Source organism: Caretta caretta, chromosome 7 (genome assembly GCF_965140235.1).
Source record: "Caretta caretta isolate rCarCar2 chromosome 7, rCarCar1.hap1, whole genome shotgun sequence".
NCBI classification, from domain to species: Eukaryota; Metazoa; Chordata; order Testudines; family Cheloniidae; genus Caretta; species Caretta caretta.
The window spans coordinates 6,823,926-6,851,828 of NC_134212.1; the positions used below are offsets into that span (position 1 = coordinate 6,823,926).

The 27,903-nt window shown below is 42.2% G+C and overlaps 1 protein-coding gene across 30 annotated transcripts in view; it reads right to left on the reverse strand.

Annotated features, from left to right (window-relative positions):
• Positions 1 to 27,903, reverse strand: part of MAGI1 (membrane associated guanylate kinase, WW and PDZ domain containing 1) — a 486,586-nt gene that overhangs the window by 171,368 nt on the left and 287,315 nt on the right. Inside the window, exon 1 of one of the 30 annotated variants that reach the window (XM_048856827.2) lies at positions 2,446 to 2,569. The exons of the other annotated variants lie outside the window; for them this stretch is intronic. The gene's annotated coding sequence lies outside the window, so the exon portion shown is untranslated. Of the gene's footprint in view, positions 1 to 2,445; positions 2,570 to 27,903 lie in introns of those variants that run through there. 30 annotated transcript variants of the gene reach the window in all.

The following is a 27,903-nucleotide window of genomic DNA, read 5'->3' on the forward strand; positions in this document are numbered from 1 at the left end:
TTTTTTTAATAGTCAATTAAAAATTATATTAACCACCAAGACAATGATGTGTTTTCAGCTGCAGATTGCATTAGCTAAATACAAATTGCTTACACATACCTAGGAATCCAGTGTTCTACGTTGGACAATCCATACCCAGTTTTCAGTTCCATTCATTAATTTATTAAATTTCTTTTTTTAAAAAATGTCTATTTCAGTTGCTTGTACAAATATTTTAAAGTGTATAAAACTAAGGATTTAAAAAAAAAAAAGTCACTTGCCCATCTCCATCAGCCCCAATCCACAAAATAATGTCAGCCAACAAAATAACAACCTCCATTCTCTCATTAAACCATATCCCCAGCCAACTCCCTCAGCAGAGCACAGGAAAACATAGTAGTCCTGCAGCATCCCTGAAGGTCAAAAAATCTGGGCACTGATGGAAGAAGGAAAGAAAGGATGTTGTCACAGTCAAGGATCCCCCGCTTCCCCAGAAAATATTTGGCACCAGTCCATTCTCTTTGGAATGTAGGGCTTTGACTTGGACCATCACCTGACCACAACTGAAGCAGGTAGCACACAGAGAGGGGTGGTATCTATCTCAGGAAGCCACGTCTCCAGCCATTTATTTAGGGCTTTACAGCTAATAACACACCAATTACAAAACTGGCTCTTGGAGACAGCCACAAACCCAAAGAAGATGAAGTTCTCACACTCTGCACGATGACAACCAACCTGTAAAATGCCTGAAAACTTAATTTACATTTTCAGGAGTGAGCTTCCTACTAAAGATGAGGGGTTTGAAACCAAGGCAAGGAGCATCAGTGCAAGCCCTGTTTTATACCCATGCAGAGAAAGACAGAAAGGGCTCATACTGGTGCAAAACCCCCCAAAGTAATCAAGATCTATAAAGCACAGTATGACATTAGAAACACAAGAAATCTTAGACTTCATAAAGAGAGGACCTACAATTTCTTATAGGCAAAGACCTGACTTAAAATCCCCCAAATTTAGCCACACCAAAAAATTCTGTCTGATAAGTTAACAGCTTCTCATAAAGAAGCTTCACTCCCAATGAGACCTTTGTCCTTATTTGTGGTTAAAAGAGTTGTTCCATAGATACACCGCCAGCAGCAACAGACCCAAAATTAACAGTCATTCCTCTACTGTGCCAGAACTGTAATCTACCCTTGGCACCTAGTGACAACAATCCTTCCACAAATAATTTAAACGCGGAACAAAGATGCATTTGGGTTTGAAGCATGGCCTGGAAAGTAGCAAAAATATTCAGTGTGACTGTATTCAGAAGTTACAGGCAGATATTCGTAAGATATTCGTAGCCTGGTAATTAACAAATCTTGCAGTGAGGGTTCGTGTAACATCTTCTAACACTGTCTTCAAGCAGAAGTAAAGCACGCGGAGTATTTCTTAAAAAGACACTGGATCAGATCACTGCCATTCTACAAAACTTGTCATTTGTTACAGAAACTCAGAGCTATTTCAAGCAAGAGTGAACTGGAGAGGCAGAGAAAGAGAGACTTGTCAGTAAATAGGGTTAATCCCTGCAGGTAATACACATTCAGTTAAATTGTGCAACATTTTCCAGTCTGCAGATTCTGAATCCCATTTAACATCTTTCTCACATTGTAAGCAGCTGCATTTTAGCCCCTCCATTCTGGGAGGCTGTTTCTGCAGGCACTGGGCAGTTAACTAACAACTGCTGGGGGGGAGAAGGGAGGGAGGGGGAGAGGAGAGCTGCACAATAGAGCATGACACAAAAGGCCATCCTTTTCATCCTTTCTGCTTCTCCATTTTCTCCAGCTGAGGCAGGGCTTTATTCAAACAACACTTAAAAAAATATAAACAAATGGGGGGGGGGGGGAAGAGAAATCTAACATCTCATTAACCAGAACCAGCCAAATTTGGAGGATGGGGGCAATCAACCCTCATCTTCCCACCCACCCCCCTCCAAGTAAACCCTTTAAAATAGCTCCTCCTCCCCCCCACCACCAAAATACAAGCTGCAGATGGCCGATATATTTTTCCTTTCCTTCAGAAAAAGCTGCAAAGGGGCCGACACCGAAAGGAGCACCCTACCATTCTCAGCAAGAGCTAGCGCGGTGTAGATAATCACATGAAAAACATGGCTGGCTGGTGCATCGACAGATACAAACGAGAAATACCGGACTAAGCTTTATTTAGATCACAGAAAAAAAATTTTAAAGGGGAGGGAGGGGGAGAAAATGTGCCCATGTAACATGGCTGCAGTTTTAAAACCATTACGCCTGCCAGCTTGAAGAGAATAGCAAAAATATTTGTCTGCTCTTAAGGTAGCTGATCCTGAAGACATCCTCACAGAATAGTCCATTCATTCATTCATTCATTCATCCATCCATCCGTCCATATGTCTGTCCATCATTCTGACCAGGAAGGACAAAACATAGGAAAAGAACTAAAATAGTTTACCTGATTCAGTGCAACTTCATGGGAGCAAGAGGTAGAAAATCCAGAGGAAATGCAGAAAGAAAAAAGAAATCTGCTTGGATCCCTTTTGCAGTCCACAGTCTCATCTACATGCATCAGAGCAAGCACTTACCAGCAGCTGCTTCTTTTATCAAGCCCACAAGCACAGAAAATTAGTTGTCCTGCCCAGTGAGACAGTTCAGTCAATGTGAGCTATTCACACTCCAGCTCTTGTGTGAGGCAAGCTTCTCCTGTCCCTATGTCCCCCTGGTGAGCACCCGCCCACCTCCACATGGCCTTTGGATAAACAAGGCTTTCACATCACCCACCGAGAAAATCACATGATCCTGACAATCAACAGTCTGGGGGAAATATATATATATGTGTGTGTGTGTACTAGGACCCTGAAGGCGTTACCCAGAGTGAGAGACAGAAATGAGGGTAGGAAGGAAAAGCATAAGGAAAGAAACCAGTTTGCTTTAAAGAAAATTCCTCTGGGTCACAAAAGAAATGCAAAGGTGTGGAGAAGGCTAACCTCTTCCAAACTCTCTGCACCTTTAACTTTGTGGGGAATCTTCTCCTAAAAAAGCAGAAAATTAGAATTCCTAGTGAACAATGAATCTGATGCAGGCCAGAGTAATCTGACATAGTAAGAAATATTTACCAGCAGCCAGCACATCCTTAGTGTATCTGCAGCTTCGCACTGAACCATGGGTTTTTCCTTCATCATTCTCAAGAAAACATGAAATTATTTTACTTGGGGTAAAAAATAAAGGCCCTAATATTTTTTTCACCAGTGGATTAAATAATCAAAATACATAGGAAAAAAAGCTAACACTAAAAATAACGACACTAACTGCTCTGTGACAGCCAGCTACAGGGAAGCTTATGAGTGGAACTTGTGTTTTTCGTGAACGCAAAAAACCCACAAAATAAAATGAAAAGCTCACTCCATAGAAGCGGTTCCTGCGGCTCTTGTCCCCTGGTACTGGGCCTTGCCAGCTCCCATCTCCAGTGTTGCAACCTGATGCATGTGGTTGCAACGCTGCTCAGGTTTGGCCTGGCCTTGACAAAATAGTGTGATCACCTTTTCAAAAAGCAGGACACATGCATGAGCCCCGCCCCCTTATGTGGCCCTGCCCCTGCTCCTCCTCTTTCCCCTCCCTCCGAGGCCCTGCCTCCTGGTCAGGCTGGAGCCACCCAGAGAGCCCGGGCCGCTGTGGGGAGACCCGAACCCTCCACCTGTCCGGGCTGGGGTGCCCAGGAGCAGCCCCCGGCCCATGTCACTGCCCCATAGGGCATGCCGCACAGGGCAGGTGGATGTTCCAGGACTCCGCACAGGAGCCCGAGCTCCCTGGGCGGCTCTTACTATTGCTAAGCGCTGGTTTCTGGCCTGGCCAGGGCTTCATGGGGGAAAGGAGGAGCAAGGGGCGGGGCCCCATGGCGACAGGGGCCACCTCACCCCCCCTCCCACCGGGAAGAGGGTGGTGCCATCCCTGAGCTTTGGGTAGGTGCAGAGAGGTTCCACTTGGAATCTGGGACAAATGCTGAATTTGTCTAGCTTCGACTTCCAGCCTCCGGACAGTGTTATACCTTTCTCTGCTAGACTGAAGAATGCATTGTTAATTTGTTCTCCCTGTAGGTACTTATAGACTGTAATCAAGTCACGCTTTCACCTTCTCTTTGTTAAGCTACACAGACAGACTCAGAGAGCTCAATCATTATAATGCAGGTTTTCTAATCCCTTAATCATTCTCTTGGCTCTTCTCTGAACCCTCTCCAATTTATCAACATCCTCCTTGAACTGCAGACACTAGAACTGGACATAGTACTTCAGCAGTGGTCACACCAGTGCCAAATACAGTGGTGTAAAAACCTCCTTTCATCTACTTGAGATTCCCCTGTTCACGCATCCAAGGAGTGCATTTCCCCATTTGGCCACAGCATTGCACTGTTCATATGATTATCTACCACAACCCCCAAATCCTTTTTGAGAGTCACTGCTTCTCAGGATAGATTCATTCATATGGTAAGTGTGGCATATATTCTCTGTCCCTAGATGCATATATTTAAATTTAACCATATTAAAATAAATATTATTCGCTTGCACCCAATTTATCAAGCAATCCACATCACTCTGTATTACTGAGTAAACCCCGTTATTATTTACCACTCCTTCAATTTTTGTGTCATCTGCAAGCTTTATCAGTGATGATTTTATGTTTTCTAGCAGGTCATTGATGAAAATGTTAAATATCAGTCCAAGAACTGATCTGTGAGGGACCCCACTAGAAACACAGCCACTCATTAATGATTCTCTGTTTATAATTATTTTGAGACCTACCAGTTAGCCAGCTTTTAACCCATTTAATGCGTGCTATGTTAATTTTATACTGTTGTAATTTTATTTTATTCAAAGCGTTGTGCAGTACCAAGTCAAATGCCTTACTGAAGGCAAAGTATATTACAACAACTACATTACTATTATTAACTATACATGTAATCTCATCAAAAAAGATATCAAGTTAGTTTGACAAGGTCTATTTTCCAAAAACCCATGTTGATTAGCACTGACCCTCCTTTAATTCTTTATTAATTGATTCCTGTGCTACCCACCGCATTATTTTACTCAGGATTGATGGCAGATGGACAGGCTGATAATTACCAGGGTCATCCTGTTTTCCCTTATTAAAAGTTGTCACAACAATAGCTTTCTTCCAGTCTTGTGGAACTTCCTGTGTGTACCAGATTTATTGAAAATCAACATTAACGGTCTACCAAGACCCTTAGCCAGCTCTTTTAAAACTCCTGGATTAAAGTTATCCAGACCTGCTGATTTAAAAATGTCTACTTTAGTAGCTGTTGTTTAACATCCTCCTGAGATACTGATAGAATGGAAAGAGTGTTATCCAGTGATGAGACTACATTATCTGTTTTTTCACCAGTTACAGAACGGAAGTATTTATTGAACACTTCTGCCTTCTCTGCGTTATTGTTGATAATTTTTACCAATTCTATCTAGTAATGGACTGGCCACAGATTTCTCCTTGCATCCCTTTGTTTCCCTTATTAGTTTTCTATAATTGCAGCTTCTGATTTATATTCATTAGCATCAACTTCCCCTTTCTTTCTTTTAGAGAGGAGAGAGAGCATTAACTGCTCTCACTCCCCCACTAAACCACAGGCAGTAAGAAGGAACTGAAAGGCAGTTGGGCCTGTTCCTCTCTCTATGCCCACAGAGCATAAGGGGGGCCGGCTCCAATTGACACTAATAGCCAAAAGGATCTGATCTCACATGCATGGGGCACATGTGCCCCAAGAGTGGGATCCACATGGACAGATACTCAGATACGTTCCCTTTCAGCAGTGGCTGTTTGCCTCACATTGAGCTCCCAAACCACCCACTGCCAGCCTCATTGGCCAAAGAGGAATTCACTAAGCAAACTGGACTCCTCCTTTCCTCATGCTTAGGGCCCTACCAAATTCATGACCAGGAAAAACGTGTCACACACAGTGAAATCTGGTCTCCTCCCATGAAATCTGGTCTTTTGTGTGCTTTTACCCCCAATACTATACAGATTTCACATGGGAGACCAGCGTTTCTCAAATTGGGGGTACTGACCCAAAAAGGAGTTGCAGGGAGGGGGGGTCGCAAGGTTATTGTAGGGGGGTTGCCGTATTGCCACCCTTACTTCTGCGCTGCTGCCGTCCGAACTGGGTTCCCGGCCAGCAGCCGCCGCTCTCCAGCTGCCCAGCTCTGAAGGCAGAGCCGTCGCCAGCAGCAGCGCAGAAGTAAGGTTAGCAATGCCGCAACCCCCCCCTACAATAACCTTGCGACCCTCCCATAACTCCTTTGGTGGTCAGGACCCCTAGAATGACAATTCCATGAAATTTCAGTTTTAAACAGCTGAAACGAAATTTATGGTTTTTACAATACTCTGACCGTGAAATTGATCAAAATGGACCGCAAATTTGGTAGGGCCCTCCTCATGCTGACGTAAAAGGAAGGGGAAGATAGGACTGAAGCCACTTCCCACACCTCAAGCTCCATTAGCAGGACATAACAGGGAAAGGACTCCACCCCTAACTTCTCAGGCAACCGTTTTGAGCAGAAGCTTGGACACTGAGGCTGGAGGAGATGGGGCTTGAAACACCTTCCTTCCCTCCATAAACCATCATACCCACACATTTGTTAAAAAGCTGAACAGAGACAGAGTTGAGGTTTCTGCTCAGCAGAAGCCAAACCCTGAAATGTCAAGCACAGGTACCCAGACCTACCAGATGCTGAGCACCCGATGAGGTGCTAATGCCCTCAACTGCCAGTGACTTTTACTTGAGACCTCTCAAGACTGGGTCCCTCCTAAGTACCTGCAATTTTCATTTACTTCAGAGAAATTCCAGGTGCTCAGCACCTCTCAGGATCTGGCCCTAGGACTCCAACAGCCCACAGTGCCTGGTTGGGACTCGCACAGTGTTTGTGCAGCCCTGTTCGAAAGCCAGCAGAAATAAAAGAGCAGGGGTCAAGTATGCATGACGCACAGATATAAGGGTCATACAAGAAATATACAATAGCCTTTATGAGCGACTATCTTTACAAATTCATTGGATTAAACCTGGAATAAGTAATCTGTGCACACCTTCCATCATCTCTGTATAATCTTTGCACTTTGCCAATATGAGTACCTTTCCTGGTGAATTCAAAAAGCTCTCAAATTTCCTCACAGATTCCCAGCCTCAAGATATATAATGCAGTCTACCAATTTCCACACAAATACCCATTTTTCAAGCTTAATCAGGATTTAGTCTTGATATAGGGCCAAATCCTGGCTCCACAGATAACAATTGGGGCAGGACTATGTGCACTATGAGGAAAAAATCAATTTCCACCCATCCAATTTGCTAATTTTTTAACTCCTTTCACTGCAATTCTACTGAAAGATAACTAACAGCATCCTTTGCATCTCAGTTAAAATACATGTATTAAAAACACCTTGAGGAAAGACAAACTGATTTTAAATTCTTTCCTATCTGGTCACTTGCTGCTGGGAACACATTGCAATACTTCAGAAGTCCCCGCTGAGACATTCCTCAACAGTCCTAGAGTGTGGAACCCCTGAAGTGCACTCTCAGATCAAGGATGACTAGAGGTGGTGCACTGGTACAAAACACCAGATGTGCCTCTGCATTCACAGTATCTTTCTACCCAGGTACTAATATTCACCACATATTCCTGGACTTGGCCAAGATTTGTGTGAAAAGGCACAAAGGAGGAGCAAAACATAAAAGCTCCCATTAAACCTCTCTGGAAATGTGAGTTCAGGAAGGAGCAATTGGAACCCACATCCCCAAGGAGCTCTGTTGATGAAGCAGGAACAAAAACCTCATCCGTTGAACTGGCTGACAGCAGGGAGGACTCCAAACTACTCTCAGACTTAAAATTGGACATTTTGTTCAGCTTATGTTTCGGGGAAAAGTTAGCGTGTATCCACAGATCTAAAAAACTGCAGCTTATGAGATCACTGGCTAACTATTCTTTTGCACCTATATTCTCGTTAGCACAAAAAGGTATCTTTGGAGGGCAAAGTTTGTTTTTCTCAGATGACAATTACCTGAGCTACCTGAATTAAAGCAAAATTCTGAATAGCAATATTCACAGTGGTCTAGAAATTGCAAGTATCTTCACGGTTATATATTGCTTTCGTTTTCATATTCATAGATTTTAAGGCCAACACGGACAATTAGATCATCGAGTCTGACCTTTTGTATAACACAGGCGAGATAATTTCAGCCAGTTATTCCTGTATTGAGCTCAAACAAATATTTCAAACATTAGCTTTAAAAACATGTCTACACATGTCTACTAGACAAGACATTTGTCTTCAATATATGCATGCAAATAGGATACTATAAAATAATTATAGCCAAATATGAAAACTGGGAAACTTAAAGCTTTCACACCACTTCATGGTTTTACTAAAGTGATCTGAAAGTACACACTTTTAAAAAAAATTTAATAAAGATGGTTTTGCTTGAAGGCAGGCCTAAAACAGGAGTGCTTTTGAGTTACACTTTTTGAAATGGCGAATTTAGAAAATTTAAATTTTGTGCATGTGGAGATGAATTTGCTCAGAAATGTTCCCAAAGCTGGACGTTTTTTGTATATTTCAGGGTGAAAATTACTCAAATGAACCTGAAGATTCAGGGTGGTGGTGGTGGGGTGTGTGTGTGTGTGGGGGGGGTGTATTTTAACACTTTTGTATGACCCTAGGTGCAAAATCGTATTTTAAATTTTTTCCCCAATATCTGCACAGAATTTGCCATACTGGATCACAGCATTTGGCCTACCTACCTTGGTCCGGTGGCCAATGGCTAATATATCATCCGAAAGCAAGCCCAATCCACATCTCACCCACCCATATGCTAACTGTGTCTGTGTGTACCTTGCTGACTATGAAATACTGTACATAGGCAAAAATTCCTTCCTGACTCCCATAGGCCATCTTAAACCCTGAAGCCTAAGTATCTAGGTGTTCATATATCATGGTGATTGGGGTGGCAAAGTAATTAAAATGGATAGATTTTAGATCTCACAGTGTTGCTGTAAATGTAATCAATAGTCCTAAAATTATCCTGGCCCCTCGTCTCAGTATTTACTACTGTGGTCCAGCCTCTCTCAGATTGTGACTATGTTGCATCAAGTATATCATTTGGTTTGTTCTGAATGAGCTGGTCTAATGCATCTGATGAAGTGAGCTGTAGCCCACGAAAGCTTATGCTCAAATAAATTGGTTAGTCTCTAAGGTGCCACAAGTCCTCCTTTTCTTTTTGCGGATACAGACTAACATGGCTGCTACTCTGAAAACTGGTCTAATATTACAGACCGTCTCCTTGTTCTCACATGATCAGAGAGGGTGAAAAGCAGGAAAGGGCTCATCAGTTTTCCTGTAGTTTTTGGCACAGTCATGCCTTCCCTATAAACAATCAGCCTTAGAACATGAAAACCCCTAAAAAGTGATTAAAAGTAAGCCTGATTTCATCTGTGATTCACAGACATTATTATTAATGTATGTTTTTGTTTTTGACTAGCTGGAGGGCACTGCTCTCTTCGCACTAAACTGGGGCACTGACGAGCAATCACATGTCTTTGAAGGTATATTAGTCTTCAGTGACGCGTGTGGTTATCTTAATAGTGGTTCATACTTTAATGTATTGGGGAAACATGACACTAAGGCATACCAACTGATACAATAGAATATGATAGGCATACTGATGCACAGGGACGGATTAACACAGGGGCCTTAGGGGCTGCAGCCCAGGGCCTCGCGCTAAGGGGGGCCCCGCAGGCCGGATGCAGCCCGCTGCTTCTTTTCATCCAGCCCAGGGCAAGTCTCCACGCTGCCCGGACACTGGTCCCTGAGCCTCCCCCCACCCCCACCCGTGGGGCATGCCCCTGCTGCCCTAAGTGAGGGGTGTTCAGGGTATCTCTACGCGCTGCCCTCGCTCCCAGCACCAGCTCCACAGCTCCCACTGGCCGGGAACTGTGGCCAATGGGAGCTGCGGGGGCAGCACCTGCAGGCACGGGCAGCACGCACTGTGCAGAGCGGCCCCTCCGCCTAGGGTCTGGACATGCCGACTACCTCGGGGAGCCAGGCATCCTGCGTTAGCCCCACTGCACCGCCGACCAGGAGCTGCCTGAGGTAAGCGCCTCCGGGCCGGAGCCTGCACCCTGCACCCCAGCCCGGAACCCCCTCCTGCACCCAAACTCCCTCCCAGACCCTGCACCCCCACCTGCATCCCAACCCCCTGTCCCAGCCCTGAGCCCTCTCCCGCTCCCAAACTCCCACCCAGAGCCCGCACCCCGAACCTCCTGCTGCACCCCAATCCTCTGTCCCATCCCTGCCCACAGCTGGAGCTGCACCCTCTCCCACACCCCAATCCCCTGCCCCAGCCCTGAGCCCACTCCCGCACTCCAACCCCCCCAGGGGCCCCACAAAATCTAATAGCCCTGGGCCCACAGGAGAGTTAATCCAGCCCTGCTGATGCACAAACCAATATTACTCAAATCTAAGGCGTAAAACTGGCCTGGCTCCATTGAGATATGCTGACTCCCACCAGCTGAGGATCCTCTGATACCACGTGCACTTTTCTTCCAGCTTGGGGCCAAACGCTGCACTATGATGTCATGTGAGACCTCCACTGAGAGTCCCATGCACACGTCTTAGGGCAGAATTTAGGCCTTATACTTTAAGTTTTTTTAAATCAACAACGAGTAGTCCCTAAAGATGTGGCACTTACCCTAGACCGCTGCCTCTACACTCCAAGCGTGTTAAGGGCAACACCTTCAGCTGGTGTAAATCAACGGGGCTACACTGATTTACAACAACAGAGGATCTGGTCCTAGTGGTTTTATTTGCTGCCCTACCAAAAGGCATTACTTTCAACCAAAATTAGACAAACTGTAGGGGGAAAGGCACAGGTCCAGAAAATAGAATGAGTGGCATATTTCTTGCGGTAAAGTGCAACTTTAAAAATAAGTTAAACAGAAGCCCAAGTGGTTTGACATTTTCTTTGCAGAAAGACATGAACTGACAAACGCAAAAGGAACACAAAGCTGGCTTTTCCCCCTCCATCTTCAGCTCTTCGTTAATTTTTCCCCTTTTTTTAAAGTACAAAGCGCAAACACGGTCATATTTTTAAAAGCTAACGAGTGATGGTGTGCAATGTTTCTTTAGAAATAACCGTGGGGTTTAATTTTTTTCGGGGCAAAAACTCCATCATGACAAGAAGACATTAAAGTATTCGGTACATTTTAGCCCATCCATTTTTAACCTTCAGGTTCAATCTGTTAATCCATTCTCAGACTTACAACTCATCACAATCAAACAGCTCTCTTACTAAAGTAAGGACAGCCATGAAGTTGTACCTAAAACGAAAGAACCAGACTTAAGTCTACCATCCTGCAATTCAATTTGCCACTTAAAAGCTCATAGGAGGAATGTGAGCTTCCATGCAGAATAGTTGTAAACCTGTAGCCATAACCCTGTTCACTTTGCACTGTAGTGCTGCTGAAAATGAAGGACATCTGGCAGTAAACTATATATCCACAGCAGGCTCAATTAATAACAATAAAACAACATCTGATTCTAGTCACCAAATTGCAATAAATTCTGTCATTGCCTTTCAGAAATATGGGATTCCCAGAGACAAGCAGAATATCTCACCCCTGAAGGGTAATTATCATCGCTCTTTCTACAAGTACAGGAAACTCAGAAGCTTTATGGGTAACAAGGACTTTATGGAAGGGAAAATCCGACTGGTTTCACCAATTATGCATAGGATTCTGTTTACTGAGGATTTTTTAGTTAATTTATGACGAGAACACAATACTTCACTGAAAATATATTAGGGTAACTAGTTTGCTGTGACCACTGCTTTTTGTGCTCACCAGTATCATCTCCTTGTTTCTCTATCCCATCAGTTTGCTGTCTCCAGCTGTTGTCTATCATTCTACACTTAGATTGTGAGTCTACAGACGAGGGTGCCTAACACAATAGGGCCCTGACCTCTAAGTGCTACTGTGTAGGGTTGCCAACTGTCTAATCGCACAAATCCAAATACCCTTGCCCTGCCCCTTCCCCATGGCCCCCCCACTCCTTTTCCGATGCCCTACCCCCCGCTCAATCCAGCTCCTGTCCCTCTGCTGCTTGCTCTCCCCCACCCTCACTCACTGTCACCAGGCTGGGGTAGCGGGGTGGAGTGCAGGAGGGGGCTCAGGGTGCAGGCTCTGGGAGGGAGTTTGGGTGCGGGAGGGGGCTGGGGCAGAGAGGGTTGGGATGTGGGAGGGGATTCAGGGTACAGGCTCCAACCGAGTGGCGCTTACCTCGGGTGGCTCCCGGAAGTGGCAGCATGTCCGGCAGCAGACCCTGAGCTCATGGGCAGCCAGGCGGCTCTGCGTGCTGCCCCTGCAGCTCCCATTGGCCACGGTTCCCTGTTCCCAGCCAATGGGAGCTGCGGAGTAAGTGCTCGGGGCGGGGGCAGCATGCAGAGACCCCCCGCTCCCTCCCGGCCGCGCCTCCTTCTAGGAGCTGCTGCCAGACATGCTGGCCACTTCCGGGAGCGGTGCAGAGCCAGGGCGGGGTAGAGAGCCGGCTTTAGAACTGCAGCGCCGCCAGACTTTTAGCAGCCTAAAATCTCCCAGATTGGCTTCAGTAGCCTCCAGGAGATCGAGCCCGATTCCAGGAGACTCCTGGCCAAACCGGAAGGGTTGGCAACCCTATTACTGTCATACAATTTTTATTAATCATTATTACGTACTCTACAGTTGGCTGAAATTCTTTAGAAAAAAAATTAAGTGACTCTTGAGTTAAAGCTTTTTTCATTAAGTGAAACAGAACAGAGCAGTCTGAAGTTCAGAATTAGGAACAGGTATGATCAGTTTAATCACTCAATACATCAAATTTTTTCTTTCATTTTTCATATCCTCAGTTCAGTTTACTATCCTGAGCATCATGTACTAAAGAGCTCACTGGTGGAGCCTGCAAATCTGCAGATATCTGCTTTATATCCGTGGATATCTGTATCCAGGTTTGTCGATCGGATGAGGATACATATTTTGTAACCGCGCAGCGCTCTACTCACTGGTTTAGCCAGCTTTGGTGAAATACTACTAATGCTGAGCCCTTATAGAGAGTATTTAAATCCACAGATCTCAAAGCACTTGACAAAGGAGCTCAGTAATATTATTCACAAGGAAACAGAAGTGCCAAAAAAACATTAAGTGATTTGTCCAAGCAGGCCAGTGGCAGAACTGGGAATCGAACCCAGTCTCTAGAATTTCTGTTCAATGTTCTATCCACTAAAATACAGTGCCTCTCCACAGAAAATCTCAGCCATTCTCTTCAGTAATATGAGGGCATAAAACTGAAGAGTTGAAGGTTCTGCACAAGTGAAATGTGGATTATAAAGATGCACTTAAGGTCTGTTTCAACTCCATAATGCCAACAACAATCTTTCCATGCAGTATAATGGGAATTGTTTCAGGCCCTCGAAACTTGCTCCCGCACCTAGAAATTCTCTTTTTAAGATACAAACCCATGAAATAATCCCGGCTTAACTATATACAAAAATACAAAGATTAGGACTAAGGCAAAAAGCGTATGATCCAATTCTCCCCTCAGCTAGGCAATCACAGATCCAATTAACTGCAGAGGAGAGCAAAACTGAGCCATCTTGTGTTTGTTTAGATAATTAAATAAATAAATAAAACCCTGAGGGCAGCATTATCTTTAAGGAAAGAACCTCTCCATTAATATATTTTAAAAGGATGGTATCCTACCCTCCCACCAGTTACGCCTGCTAACACTATCACTACCTACACCAAAAAACAAGAAGGCTGGTCGACAGCAACATGTCCAACCTGATTATATCAAACAACAGACATCCTTAGTAACGCAGGATGCGTTGCAAGGTATGGTTCAGTAAGCCAGTCATATAGTAGAACAAATGTGACTTGAGTTCGAATACTGAGTCCCAAGAAGTTTTCCCTAAGGTTATTTTTTTAAAACAAAGACTGCCTCTTTCATATGGTCATTTTAAAAATTAGAGCACGTCTGTACACTTCTAGTACAGGAACAGAAACGGATTACTTGCATATAATAGAAAAAGTGGTTGCAGGGAACTAAAGCGAGGCTTATATTATTATTAGATCTGTGCCAGCACCTAGGAGCCTTAGTCATGGACCAGGATCCCACTGTGTTAGGTGCTGTAGAAACACAAAAGAAAAAGCTGGTCCCTGCTCCAAAGAGCTCACAGTCTAACCTGTAGTAATCCACACCCTCTATCTATTTAGAACTGTTGCATTTTGTCATCATTAAAACCAGAAAGGCACTTGCTTAATTCATGTGCTAGAAACCCCACCGGCAACACGTTACAGCAAATTCTACCTCACCTATTATGATCATGAGAATGCCTAGAACAGAACCCGTAGGGCGCTAAAAGCCTATTGACAAGTGCACTTCCTAAAGAGGTGTAAAATAAACCTCCAGTGTGATTAAACTAACCAATGTCTACATACAGTTCTTACGTTGTTGTGTCAGACCTGCAGAGTGACATATGATTTAATTTACTAAAACCAAAACTTTGAGGAGCTATCGCTAGCAATCCAAGCACTAAAATCATAGAATTTAACCAAGATGAAAAGCCTGGGTGGTATTTGCAACCCAAATCTTGAAGCATTTGGTCGGAGTTTGATAGCTAGAAGTTAAAACTGAGTAAAAACCAAAGGTCAAACTGACTCGTTTTGTTTCTCTCCACTTGGAGAGCGAAACTAACAAAGCAAATAATATACATAGTGAAAAGTAAATTAGAGTTTTTTAAAAGACTGTTAAAACGGCAATCTACGGTGACATAAATAAGGCAAATGTATTTTTGCTTTGTTAAATTTGATTTTTAAGCCAACTATAAATACAGTAACTATATCCAGATTGAAAGAGAAGTATGGGGGGAAGCATAGAGTCATATGCATAGATTCAAAGCCTAGAAGGAACCACAGTGATCTAGTCTGACCTTCTGTATAACACACGCCATAGAATGTCCCCAAAATAATTCCTAGAGCATATATTTTAGAAAAACATCCAATCTTGATTTAAAAATGGTTAGTGATAAGAAAATCCACCACGAGCCTTGATAAAAATGTATGCTTTCTTTCCACAGTGTGCCCTAGTGAATAGAGCACTGGAGTTCTCAAGAGACCCGGGGTCTATTCCCAGCTCTGCTCCTGGCTTTACTCAATGACCTTAGGCAAGTCACCAAGACCCATGCCTCAGTTTCCCCATCTGTAAAATGGGGATCACGATATGGATCTCTTTTGTAAAGTACTTTGAGATCTACTGACAAAGTGTTGTATAACAGCTAGGTATTATATTGTATAACAGCTAGGTCACCTTTCACTTGTCTTTTCATAGTTTTTCTCAACCTATTGGCTAATTAACGGTCAGAGAGATCTGTTTTCGCACCTGTATAAGGACTATTTCAGAGCCCATATACTTTTCAAACAAAGAAAAAACAGCAAAAAAACACATTGCAGAAGAATTGGTGCAACAAGGAGATATGCTATAGCTACATGACCACTTATGTCGTCAAAACTTATGTCGCTCAGGGGTGTGAATATTCCAACCCCCTGAGCGACCTAAATTACACCGGCATAAGCGTGTGTGTGCACAGTGCTATGTCGCCAGGAGAACTTGCACAACTCGCGGAGGTGGTTTGGTTTTTTTATGCCAATGGCATACGTCGTCTCCTGTCGGCACAGAGTGTCTTCACCAGGTGTGCTGCAGCGGCACAGCTGTGTGTATGGACATACCCTTAATGAGGAAGTCCTGCCTTGTTCCCGGTCACTCTTGCGCATCACAATGGGCCGTGAAATGTAACCTGTTCTCATTTCAGCAATCCCTTCACCATTTAGGTTGGCACTTCCAGAGGGATGTTTGCTTTGAAGTATTCAATAAATAAATAAATGCCACCACTTAGCTCTTCCATAAGGCGCAGTACATCTCAAAGCACTTTACACATAGGATTATTCCTCATTTTACATATAGGGAAACTGAGGCACAGAGTGATGCGGTAGCTTGCCCAAGGTCAGCCAGCAGGCTAGTAGCCTGGACAGAAACCAGATCTCCTGAGTCCCAGCCCAGTGATCTAGCCACTAAGTCACACTTCTCAATAAGGGGTGTCTCACTCCCTTACGCCGCTTTGAAAATCCCAACCTTAGTTAATAGCATCTTTTTGCAACGTGGAGTGATGGTGGAAATCTCAGTGAGAACTTTCATAAATTGCAATACTTTGATCATAATTAGCATAGACAATTGAAATCAAAATAAGTCTGCCGGCTTCCTAGCACTGTTTAAAATTTATGAAGTAAACGTGTTTGTATTTTTTATCTTTTCATTATATGAATAAAAAAAACAGCACGGGTAAATAGCACAAATCCCTCCCACAGAAGAGGATCTCTGTACTTATTTTTTCTGTTCATACAGTGAAAGCTAATATATATTGATTTGCCACGTAGAGAACCAGTTTGATAGTAGCTCCACCACCATGGATAAGTGAACTTTTAAGCAGAGTGATCACTTCATATTTTCTTCAAAGAAAGAGAGAAAGGAACTGAAATAGTTTCCGGAGAACACAGCATTTTCCCCAAAGCCAAATAAAGAAACGACCTTCCAATTGTCCAAAAACAATCATGGGGTTAAAAGTAAAGTAATGTATAATAATTAAACAGCTAGTGGAATGTTACAGCTTGTCTGACAGAAACATAACTTACTACAGGCAAAGGAAACACAACAGGAGAAACGCGCTGACAGAAAGATTCATTATTAATCTTGGCTAGATTTTCAAAGAGTGGTTTGCCTCCTTTAACATTATTTGGAATCCCATGGTTCAATCCGATCAGGTCCTCTGAAAGATCAGGGTCAAACACAGTGATGCCTCTATTAATAATTCTTCATAATTTATTTGTTGTATTGCAGGAGTATCCGGAGTGTCCCGGTATCAGGACATCCCTGTACTTTACACTGCGTGCAAACACCCAGTTACTGATGGCCCCAGATCCAAAGAGCTTACAATTTAATTGAAGAGAAGATGCAACAAGTGGATGAAGCAAACCAACATAGGGAAGGAGGATGAGGCTAAGAATGACATGGACATACGTGGACTAGCAAGGGACACATATAGATGCTTTCGAGTCATTCTTCTTTATTTTAAATAATAACTCTAAGATATAAGCAAACAGTAATATTGATGTTCTCAGTCCCTGTGGCATCTTCCTAAGTGTTGACTGTGGGCAATTTCACATAGGTGTCGTGGTTGAAGTAGGCCTTGAGGAGGGATCTGAAGTTCAGGGTTATGTCTTAACTGACTCGTTCAAGAGGGTTTACAAAGCACACAGGGCAGCATGGAACAATGTACAAATGTGCCAATAAACAGAAGGTCAGGGTGGCATCATTCTAGCGTGGATAAGACAGGTTGCGGGTTGCAATAATTATGTGTGCAGATAGGCAAGGAGGACAAGAAGCTTAGATTGGTTGCAGTGTGAATAGAAGTGGACTATGAGGGTAGCGAGCCAGATCTTCACATGGTTTAAACTGGCACTTAACCAATGAAGTCAATGGACCTGTGTCAGCTTTCACCAGCTGAGGACGTGGCCCAGAGAGAACCCAGGAGCACTTTGGGGTGGTCTCTCAAGCCAGGTGTCTAGTAAGAGTCGTGTGGCTGGATCAGGACCATAGATGCTGGAACTAGAGGTAGACGGGGTGCTATAGAACCCCGGCTTGAAGTGGTTTCCATTATATACAGGGTTTACAGTTTGGTTCAATGGCTCTCAGCACCCCAACTATAAAAATTGTTCCAGCATTCCTGATCATGGCTGTACAGTTGCAGAGTGAAACAGAAGTAGGTTTCCACGTTTATTTGTAAGTTTATCTGGTGCAACCAAAATAAAGAGATTAGAAAAGTCTTTGGCCACATTCTCTTCATGCACAGAAACAGTCTTAACCCCAACACAAAAACCTCTAGTCTCTCAGTACCTTCCCTTCCGAGGTTCTAGACAGGGCAGCTTCATCTGTTTCTCCCCTGAAAGGAATTAGACCCTTTGCTGAGCCTAATTAGTAGACTTTGAGCTTAACTAGTCTCAGCTCTACCTGGTAATTTCAGAGGGTAATAGGAAGCCATAGTCTTTCCCCAGTTTCCCATGTGGAAGTGCCAACCTGAGCTAAGGCTGTCAGAAAGCCCAGCCTGGTACCCCTATTTAGATGTAACTCCCCCCCACCCACCCCCACCAAAAAAACCACCGTGACTGTGACTGGCTAAGGAGAGCAGCAAGGGGCATCATCACACCTAGGGAGGACCCACAGGACATCAAAAGGCTGTACCCCTCATCATAGGATGTGTCTTGTAGAGGTTTTACTGTATGTACAATGAATATAATAAATTGGAAATGGTAGATTTTGTTACAACAGCTAAATAAGGGCGATGAATTTTGCTACACTCTAGGATTCTTACTTATGCCTTGATTCTTGTATTGACTGGCCATTACAATACTGAATAGCCATGATTGAAGCAATAATTAAGGCGGCAACTCATATTTGGCAATTGTTCCTGTGTTATAATAAATTATTGGGTTAGCCTGTTTGTAGCATCCATCGCACACAGAAAAATCCTATGTAACATTGAAATTCTGTCACAGATATGACCAGAAAATTAAAATAAAATCATTCATTTTTCTGTCATAGCACATTAGAGAATTAATTACTGCACAAGAACAATTACCTAGAATGGCAGAGGGAAATTTTGACTAGAGCGTCAAACACAGAGTGTTCAGACCACAAAAGCAAAATACTACTGAAACCTCAGGTGGGTTTTGTGGGTGAAGAGCTCTTATTAACCTGTGAAAACTAGCCTACTGCACCAGTTTCATTACAGAGCTTTGGAACACACAGATGAGCGTTCAACCCAATAAGCTATAAATTAATGGGTTCATTTTTCTCACTGTTTCCACTTAGTTCATATTTGCCCTCCTAAAAGGCTTTATGCAGATGTCAGCAAGCAATGCAACCATGCACAGAAGAGAAACCGTTCCCAGGTCTTCCAACTTGTTTCTAGCCCATCAATTAGGAAGAGTTAAAATACAAAGGCAAAGGCGCATTGTGGTCAGACAACACATTCCAACATGCTATGAATACAGAAACACACACATCTTTAGGAAAGTTTAAAAGTGCTTTTGGCTTTGTAGGCACAGAATAAAACACTCAGAGGCAGATCCTTGCCTGGCATAAATCAGCATAGCTCCACTGACTTCAATTCACACCAGCTGAAGATTTTATGCCCCTTTCCCCATATGTTCGAACGTGAAATAAAGAGGGAGGAGAGAAACTCAAGGAAGATGCAGCACCTGTGTGATATTGCATGTCTGCATGAAACAAAGCATGATTCATAGACGTCTATTTCCACTGCCATTCTGTGCAATTATTTTGGGTTTATTTTCACATTTAGTTTGATATTTCAAAATAAGACTCTGGGAGCATTCTAGACAATTTAAGTGACATTATGGTGAATGAAATGGAAAGCATAAAATACCTTATAAATATCTCACCACAGAACCCTGAGAAATAGAGTGATGGATCTCAAAACTGAGTACTAGCTATCTACCCAAGGAGATTAACTCTCTGAACTTCATTCTGAGATTAAATGGGCACTACTGCATGAATCCAAGGCAATTCCTCATGTTTTGTAAAAATTGTCAGACAAATCAAAAAGCTTTATTTGATTTTCATTGTGATTGCAAAATTTAGTGCTTTAAAACAGAAGACTGTCACAGGCTTTTAAATTATGCTATAATTTTAACATAATCCAAGCACCTTTTAGAAGATGAACTCATCTGCCTAAAATGACCAAGTGACATAATCATGGAAAACAGTCAAAGATTTTGAATGGAAATAAAAGGGAATACAGCGAAAACGGAAAGAGTAGCACAGAACTACATGGAACCTGAAAGTATCCTTGTGTGTCCCTCTCAATAACGAACCTCTCAACTGGCTGGACCTGCCATACAGTGATACAATTCTGAATACCACGAAAACAAAAAAATATGCTTAAAAGAACTGCCGTGAAGTCATGTGTCTACAGGTAGAGTATCTTTGATGCGATAACATTATTTTAGGATGTCTGACTTTGGAGGTGGTAGTTCTGAGATTCACAGGAACCACTGCCCAATTGCTGTGTTCCACCAGTTTCAGAAGTACTGAAATAGAATAAATACCCTAAGTATGCTGCCAAACTATTTCAACTGAAAGACCTTGAAGAGTAACAACTTAAAATCAGTTGTTTTCAAGAATCCATTGTGAAATCTACAAGGCAACATATATCTAGCTAAATACAACATGCTTAGACTATGGTAGAACAAATAATAACTACTAGGCCTTATTTTATTCTACCTACCGTGCACATCCAAGAACTGAAAGAGTTGAATAAAAGTCTTCCACAGGGATGCTGGAACAATTTTTGTAGTGGGGGATGCTGCTGATGGAAACCATGTATTTGGTGTTTGTTATTACTACTTGAAACCAGCTTCCCCAGCACCCCTAGTTCCAGCATCACTGGTCTTCCATGACCAGTCACTGCTTTCACAGCCATGGATTCTATAATTCTGCACTAAGGATTCTCGGGGTGTATAACCACAAAAATCTACATGTCTCCCTATTGCAGAATTTGCTGCACTGTTGTCATTAGAAAACCTGTTCATTATAGGCCTATGTAGCATAACAAATATGGAGTCAAATGTATTTAAACGCACGATTTGAAACTGAAAGCCCATTGCAAAGCAATGAAGACTCTCCAGTAATCCCAAATGAAACAGCACAGCTCTGTCAGCCAGCACATGAACCAGACTTTTATGCTCAACTTTTGGCTTTAAGTGAAAATGTGCTCAAGGAACTACAACTCCCAAAATACTTTGCAGAATATTTAAGTTCAATGGGTCAGAAAGTAGCCAAATCATCGTCATTTGGACCACAAGGGTAGGCAAACAAAATAGCAGTAAGCGTCTCATTTTCCGAAACATTTAATTAGATTTGTGTCGTTTTGTTGTTGTTTGTTTGTTTTTTAGTTCACATCTTATCTCATATGCTCAATAGCAGTTAATTTCAGATCATGGTCCTCTTCATATTCTCCAGCAACAAGAGAACAATGTCTATAAAATGGAGCTATATTAAAATGGAGGTATGTACAGGAAAAAAAGTGACTGTTTCTCCGTTCTCCTTCCAAGACATTCACAATTTAGGGGAGAGAGTACTCTCGTAATTTCATACTGCCCCAAGAACCACAGGTGGTATTGGTGGCCTTCTGCCCCAGGAAGGCAATTGTGCCCATTTACGTCAGATCTTGACCATGCTAGGCTCGCTCTTGTCTTTGGCACCATTTTTTAGATTCTGCAATGCACTCACTCCATGTGGCCAACCTCAAGGCGATTTAAAAGCAGAGCGTAGCTTGTATTGCTTGGCAGCATTACTCGCAGAAAGCAATACTATGCCAGCTCTCCACAGGCACACTGGTTTCCTACTAATTTCCAGCTGCAACTGCAAAGGAGATATAAGCCCTGTATGTGTTAACTCCTGGCTGTGGGTTGGTACCTCCGTCTGGGGAGGGCAGATCTTTATTTTCCTGGGGAGGGCAGATTCTTGTTTTGTTTATTAGAAGTGGTGTGATGCTATTAAACAATACATATGCACCTGGAAACATACTAAATGGTCACACTTATAAGTTACATTATCTACACTGAATTAATGGTTTAAGTGGACTATGAAATGGATTCATTCAGATAAGACAGGAAGGGATGCGAACTGGTGAAAATTACAATATGGAAAGTATTTCTCGTTATTAGTAATCAGACTATTGCTGATAGCAGAGACATTAAGTAGCTTTTAATGAACTCTTTCAACTGGAATCCTCACAAATGTAAGGGTGGGATTTTCAAAAGTGTGCAGAATTGGGCTACCTCTGCTCCCATTGGTACCACTCATACAACTCCCATTGATGTCAACTGGAGTAGAGTTAAACAAACACTGGGCGCATTTGAAAATTCCACCCCGAATTTCAAACGCAATATTACGTTGATGTACTTTGGTGGAAACAAAAATGAACGTGCAGTTTCCATCAAAATAAAGTCCTCAATTCTGTGCCCACCTAGTAGGTCATAGCCAGAAATCAATAGCCCTTCCACCCATTCCTGCAAAATGCATTAAAAAAACATAATGGTTACAATAAAAACAAGAGAACCTCTCAGACTCATTTTATTCAGACTTTCTTTCCTGCCTCTGTGCTGCCCAAGCCTTCCTCTGAAAAGCAAGACCCTGTTCTCCATGCAAATAAAGTCCATTATGTCAGCCCTATTAAACTTAATGGTTTCATAAAGTTAGTGAGCATCTGGAACTATTGATATGGTTTCAGTTTATAGACACTTTGGTGTGTTTCCCCCACACACAAACTGGTGTAGCATTTCAGCCACTGTTTTTTCACTTTGATTTAACGTTTTATTATAGCTCTATTCCTTGCAAAGTGAGTTTACTGGTACTGAATTTGCTCTGGTTTTCATTTCTAAATATGGTATTTTAAAGGACATCTTCTCATTCGGCCAACAACCTGTCTTATTCTGATACACTGGAATGAAGAAAGAATTCATGTTAGCCATATTTTTAGTTGCTCCTCTCACCTCCCCCGTCTCACTCCTGCCCCACTCTTTTTCCACACAAAACCTGCCTGTGGCCAGCCTCACTTTTAATGGGCGAACAAGTGGTATAATGCAGATCCTACACTACGTTTACTGACTTGTGTGGCCTCCAGAATAGAACTCAGCTTTATCATTTCAGACTAACATGTTGCTAAAAGATATTAGACACCCAGATACCATGGTAATGAGAGAGGGCTAGATTAAATTAGATGGATCGTAGATTAAGGGCAAGAATCTCAGCTAGCGGAAATTGCCAGAACTCCACTGAAGTCAATGGGACTACGCTGATTTATGCCAGCTGTGAATGTGGCCCCGAGTCTTCACATGGCTTCATGCTTGTTATATAATACAATTTTAAAAATAAAACATCTTCAAGCTCATGTGCACTGCTGAAATCCAAGCAGCCTATATAGAAATAAATGACATGCATAAATTCAGTTTACAGATCAAATGGCATGACTCTCACGAATGTAATTTCTGGCCAACAATCTCAGCCCCTTAAAACATTTTAGATTCACGAATGAGATCCAAACTAAATTGAACTACAAAGGGGCCCTTGCGTTTCCTGAAAATTGAAAAGGAACAGCGAAGTTCCATTTTTAAGGATTACCCAGCCTCCACCTCACACAGAATTCAGATTGTTTTGCAATAATGCTGATTGGAAACACTGGTTTATCTAGATTTTGAATCGGTGCTAGTTTGTATCAACAATAAACAGGCACAAAGCCAAGATTTCTGCGAGGAGCATCCTGGTTAAAGACTCCTCATGAAAACACACGCAATGCTTTGAAGCGGCCAACGTAAGTCAAATCTCCCTCACTATAGCCCCAATTGAGCAGAGTGACTTGGACTACACACGTGCTTACAGCTGGTCACCTGCTTAAGTGCATTGCTCAACAGGACATCTGCCATACCTTGGTCTGAAAACTGGTCCTGATTCCATCTCCTGGTTCCCCACTATCATCGCTCCTCTGTTATGAGACTACAGCCATTCCTCCATGTACCACTGAGGCTCTCAAATCTTGCTCCCACTGAAATCAGTACAAAAACTCCCAGGGACTGAATGATGGAGAACTGGCCTTAACTCTTCCTAAACAAGTTGGTGCACTGGATGCAGAAGACTTATACATGAGTTAAATCCCATGCAAGTCCTCAAAATGCAGCTAAAGTGGAACTAAAATGATGCAAGGGGCTTGATGAATTTCACCCAGAATCCTAATATCCTGATAGTAAAGGTGCGCTATATTTGTTTTGCTCAGAGAAAGAAAAGAGGATGAAAATCCATTAAAATGAATCAGTTGTAATAGGGTAAATGAGAACATTACATTTATTTGGATTGGATATTATCTAGCAAACCATTTCAAAAACATTTGGTCTATTTTTAAAGATTTTTCACTTAGTCCCAGGCAAACCTGAAATTGTCCAGCAGCTTGGTAAGTATAAGTAAGTTTATCCAAGCTTGTAACCTGACGTCAGTGTAGCCACACTGATTTCTGCCAACTGAGGATCTGGAACTATGAGTAGCTTCTCTTATGATACACAAGGGTGGTTTTTTTGTTTGTTTTTTTTTGGCTCCAGCCAAAATCAAGCGAACAGTTTACGCAAATTTTTATCCTTAAGATGTATTGTATAGATTTAAAGGACTGAAGTAATCATTATGACCATCTAGTCCGACCTCCTGTCTAACCAGCCCATTAATTTCATGCAGTAATTCCTGTTTTAAGATCATAACCTCTGTTTGGGCTATGGTGTATCTTTTAGAAAGCTATCCAAACTTAATTTAAAATTTTTCAAGTGATGTAGAACCCACCACACTCCTTGGAAAGTTGTGCGAGTTTTTTTCAAATTCAGATTTGGTTCATGAACAGGTAAATAATTTTTACCTCATTTTATTTTATCCAAAAAGAGTAGTGTTGTGAGAATTCCGTATTTATGAGGGTGATGTGCTTTAAAGATGACAATCGCTTTGTTATTAAGTGGAGTGGTTTATTCATCGTTTGCTGGCTGTTACAAACACCACAAGTCATTGTTGCTCATACAAATAACTCCACATAAGATACCTCCAAACGCGTAACAAAGCTAAGAGAAACAAAATAAGCGACTTCTAATATTGTAACATGAATCTATCAATGGAACAGGTAATAAACTATTAATAAACCGACCAATTAGCTCCAACTCCACCCAGCTAACAGACAAAACCCATCCCAACAAGCAAAACCCACAGTCTGGAAAATGCCCAAGTAAATAAAAGAGAGTTGTGCAATAAGCTATATATTTGACAAACATGCACCCTCTTGTGAGTAAAGGGGCTTCAGAGCTGAGGATCTTCCACTAAGAATGTCCTCTCTACTATAAACCTCAACCTTAGACAATAAGGCACTGATCCAATGCCCTTTGCAGTCAATGGGAGCAACCTAGAGAAAGGTATGTGACATCTCCATCACATACATAGTTTGCATTTGCGGTTCCCTGACATTCTGAATGTCTGTCCCCCAACATGGCTAAATTAAAAACATCTCCACCATTTAACATTATTTAGGGTCAAAAATTTGCACCAGGACTGTACTCTAAAATTCAAAATAGCACTGCTGGCAGCATTGTCCCCCTCCCCAAAATCAAAGCTGTTAACTACCTAATAAAAATATTCTGTGGTAAAACTGCAGTTATAATGATTGTGAAACTGTTTCCTGCATGTTCTCTGTAGCTATCTTTCCAACACTAATATCTCTTGCCCAATAAAAAACAGGTGTGACAAACCAAAAAGACATGTGTTTGCATTAAAAATTAACTGACTGTAAAATTATATTCTTTTAAATTACCAGCTTTTTTTTTTCTTTTTTTTTTTTTGCACCAGACCTGAAGAGCATTGGGGAGCTTGAAAGTTTGTCTCTTTTACCGACAGAAGTTGATCCAATAAAACATATTACCTCACCCACCTTGTGTCTCTCCGTCTTCTTTTTTTGGCAGGAATATGGCTTTTTATGGCCACACTTCTGCAACTTACAAATGGCTCTAATGATCTGTGACCTATTTGGAGGAATATATGCATCTGGGTATACAAATGAATAATACAAACATCATGAAGTAATTGTAAACTGTTCCAAAGCAAAATCATTACGAAAAGTTCAGCATCAAGTGACCCCACTCAGTAACTATTGCTTTTAATGTTCTCCAGCTTATAAAGAGAACCAATTTATCGTCATTTCAAAAGCTGTCACGTGGCCTGACCATTTGAATACCAGCTGAGCTGCGGACCCTGGAACATTAGGTTTTTCAACAGGATGCACAGACTCAATGGTGGTATCAAATGCTGCTAGATTAAACAGTAAGGAGAAACAGAAGCAGTGAGCAAAAGGCAAAGTCCTTTTCCTGGATGTTTTTATTCATTTTAAATCTTATACAAATCATTGACTGCCATAGCTTTCCTTTTCAGGGTTTGAAGGATCCCACAACTGTGACACACCAGAAGTCCTGTTTTTGTAGCATGGATAAATAATTTTCATGGCAGTCTTGACTACTCTCTCTAACTATGTATAAACTGCCACCAGCTGCGGTAGAAGGCAGGGGGCCTTTACGTCCTTATCAAATTGCGATGACTTGATGGACTGGGAAGAGATTCATATCTGTGTGTCAGGTTTCTCTTCCCTTACCAAGCACTTGCTTGTAAGACACTGGCTGGGCCTCAGCTCAAATCCAAGATCTGAATGCACTTACATGTTAGCGAAATTTAGATCTAGAGCTATACTTTACAGTTTGGGGCCACCACTAGCAAAAAACGATATAATGGGAAGCTTCCCTTGTAATTCCTAGATTTTTTTCCAAAGGTGAAATTTCACTTTGCTGAGACTTTGCAGGAAAAAAAAAATGGTACATCTGGAAAGTTTTTCAAAACTGGTAAATTTATAAAATGTCAAGATTCCACCATTTTGATGACAAATATGTTGTGTAAGAAACCACCTGGAAAACAATCTTCATTCCACTTACTTTCTCCTGGTTCTAACTTGTACTTCTGGAAAACCATAGTTACATTATATCTTATATGTACCTACCCATCTATCATAGGTATTTATTTGCCTCCCCATCATCATAGTAAATGAGCATCTGACAATGTGTTTATCCTGACAGCCCCTCTATGGGGTAGGGAAGAGCTATTACTTCTACTTTACAAGCAGGGAACTGAGGCATAGACAGACTATGTGACTTGTCCAAGGTCACACAAGTTTATAGCAGAGCAGGGAATCTAGCCTGGATCTCTCAAATCCCAGACTGGTTCCTTAATCACTGGATCAACCTTCCCCTTTAGATAGAGAATACAGACAGGAGCAGTAGCCAAAAGACAGTCTATAGTTAGTTACACTACATCTTGCAGAATCTTCTCCATCACAGTTTGCCCAAAAAGAAACATTAAATGGAAAATACCATGGTGAGCAAATTAAGTGCCTTGATTTCAAAACAGTGTAAAAGTCCACTCCCACGCCCACTAAATTTAATGGAAAGACAGTGAAGTCTTTCCATTTATTTAACTAAGAATTGGGTCAGGCCATGAATGAAGACCGCGTCATTATTCACTGGTTTATCAAAAACTCCTCATTCATTCATGTCACTGCCTCAGCGTGATGTGGCAGCATGTGACTGGCTGTATGAGGTCAGGTGCTTAGCAATGCTGATGTTAGGTAGGTAGGTTTCGGGTACATTTCTTCCTACTCAACTATGTTGCAGTCTTTACGTGATGTTGTAAGTTGACTATACAGACTCCCCTAGTCTGTCAGTTTGGGTTCTTCGCTTCCAGATAATCACTAGACATCCCCCACTGTGGAAAAGGATACTGGTATCCTCCATTAGAAAATGCCAACTCAGTAAGGATTCTTTAGTGAGTTAGTACTATCAGATCTAAAACAGCAGAAAACACTTGGACATGATTTTAATGAGGTCCACCTTTTGTACTTAAATAAATCATCTTGCATGTCCACACAGTACTCAATTATACCTCATACAGCCAGTCACATGCTGCCACATCACGCTGAGCCAGTGGTATGAATGAATGAGGAGTTCTTGATAAACCAGTGAATAACGAAGCAGTATTCATTCATGGCCTGACCCAATTCTCAATTAAATAAATGGAAAGACTTCAATGCCTTTCCATTACATTTAGTGGGCGTGGGAGTGGACTTTTACATTGTTTT